The sequence below is a fragment of the Pinus tabuliformis genome, chromosome 6, assembly GCF_031772625.1.
Source record: "Pinus tabuliformis cultivar Carrire ecotype Pingquan chromosome 6, CPIR1, whole genome shotgun sequence".
Taxonomy (NCBI): domain Eukaryota; kingdom Viridiplantae; phylum Streptophyta; class Pinopsida; order Pinales; family Pinaceae; genus Pinus; species Pinus tabuliformis.
Window position 1 is genome coordinate 1,313,384,632 of NC_142292.1, and position 2,117 is coordinate 1,313,386,748.

Consider the following 2,117-nt stretch of genomic DNA (forward strand, 5'->3'; position numbering starts at 1 on the left):
GCCATGGTAAGGCACATAGAGAGCAGTAAAAGAGCCCAGCTACAGGAAGAAAATGAACTGCTGAAAAAGCAGTTACAGCAGCAGGAAATTCATAAGGGAGATAGGTTGTCCATCTTGGGAGGGCAACAATAGCAAGAAGGTCCCCTAACAGACAATGAAGCAACAGAGAAACAACAGCAAGAGGGAGAGCCACAAGCTGATGTTGAAATGCTAATGAAACTACTGCAAGAAAAAGAGTCTCAGGTAGCAGATGAAGTGCAGATTTTAAAACAACAGTTACAGGAAAAAGAAGCCCAAATGGCCTGCATGGCTAGCTGGGCAATAGAAGCCTTGCAATGTAGAAGCAAACCAATAGTGAAGAGGAGGAGAAAACTGAAGAACTTGAGAAGAATAGTAATGAGGAAGCACCAGACATTCAAACAGAAGGAAAAACAGAGAAGAGAAAAAGGACAAAGGTTGAGAAGAACAAGGCTAGGAAAAGCACAAGAATTCAAACAAGCAGAATAGGAGTAGCAGTGGAAGGACATGGACAAGAAGGCAGAATTTTATGGCACACATGAGTAGACCACATCAGAATCTTGGGATGATAGGGAGGCCACCAGGGCCATCAAAGATGAAGAGATAGATTAGTTGCTTAGAGGATGAGCAACACCTTCAGTAGGGGGGTGATGATGAGCCCTAGAAATGGGTAATTATATGGGCTCATTTTACCTCTTAATTCGACTTAATCCACCATTATCATTAGTTTAGTGCATGTTTTTGATCATATTTATGCTAATAGAGTGAATTGGGTTAGTCATTATGCCAAAAAGTCTAATGTGTGCTTTATGCGGATTTTTTGTCAATTTTGAGACAAAATCAAAGGTTTAATGAGCATTTCGCAGCCAAATTTGTGGAAGAACAAGGGAGAGGATTTTTAGGAGGGTGTCCCATTCATTTATGACCCCTTATCTCGAATTCTCCATCAAAAACTCAGAGCACAAAGCCAAGGTGCAGCTAAGCAAGTCAAGTAGCACTGTTGTTATCTTCAATTCCAGGAAGCCGAGTTCCTTGACTTTAGGAGGACTGTTGGAGGTCCCCATTTGTATAAATAAGAAGGCTTAGGGCCTCAATTCTTTTAGTCATATTTTAGTTATATTTTAGCCATTTTATAGTCTATTTTTGCACTTTAGTGCAACCATGTAATCAGCTCATTTTCGAGCTCCTTTTGCAGAAAGTTTTGTGATGTAACTATTATTTTTTTATCAATGAAGATGAATCCAGCTTTGAACCAGCACTGATCTTTCCTAAGGGGATGTATCTCTTGGGGTTGAGCCCAACCTAAGTGCCCAGTGCCTCCTTTGTGTACTTCTATGTGTTTTTATTGCATTCATAGAATAATTTATGTTATTTAGGTTAAATCTTGCTTTATTACTTAGGTTGTTTTTGATGATTAAGATAGTTGTTCTTGTTTCAGGTTGATTTGATAGTTTAATAATAGAAAAGATCCATAAAAAATGCTACCAAGAAGGCCTTGATCTCCTTTCTCCCTCCTTGGGACCATGAATTGAGACGAAGGCACTCTTGCTACCACAAAAACACTATTTTTGCCTTCCAATGCAATTGCTAGTGTTAGATTTTGAGTTGGAAAAGTTGATATCAGTTGTGTTTTCATGCTTAGATCTATTCTGGCATATTTTCCATAGCTTTCTTGCATAACTTCCTGTCTATAAAGTTATGTTCATCACTTTTTTGGTTTTTAGGTCAGAATTAGATCAAAACAGGTAAAACTTTGTTTTCTTAGTGTTTGCTTGGGTCAGTTTTGAAAGAAGTGTGCAGAACACCTGTAAGACATTCTAGAATATCCTTCCTCCTTCATACAACCTGCTCCAGCCTCTCTCTCTAGATTTCCTTCACTCATTCGCCATACTTTCCCAACTTGCCCTAATTTCTACATTTTTGTGCAACATTGCTTCCTTCACCTTTGAACAAATCCAATCATATTATTCACTCCTAAGCTTTATTTATCAGGTCCTAGACCCATTAACATCTCTATCCATCCTTCATTTCCACTTTCCCACCATTTTTCCACCTTCAACCCTCTAAAAACCACTTTTGGCCTCTTCCTGTAGATCCCC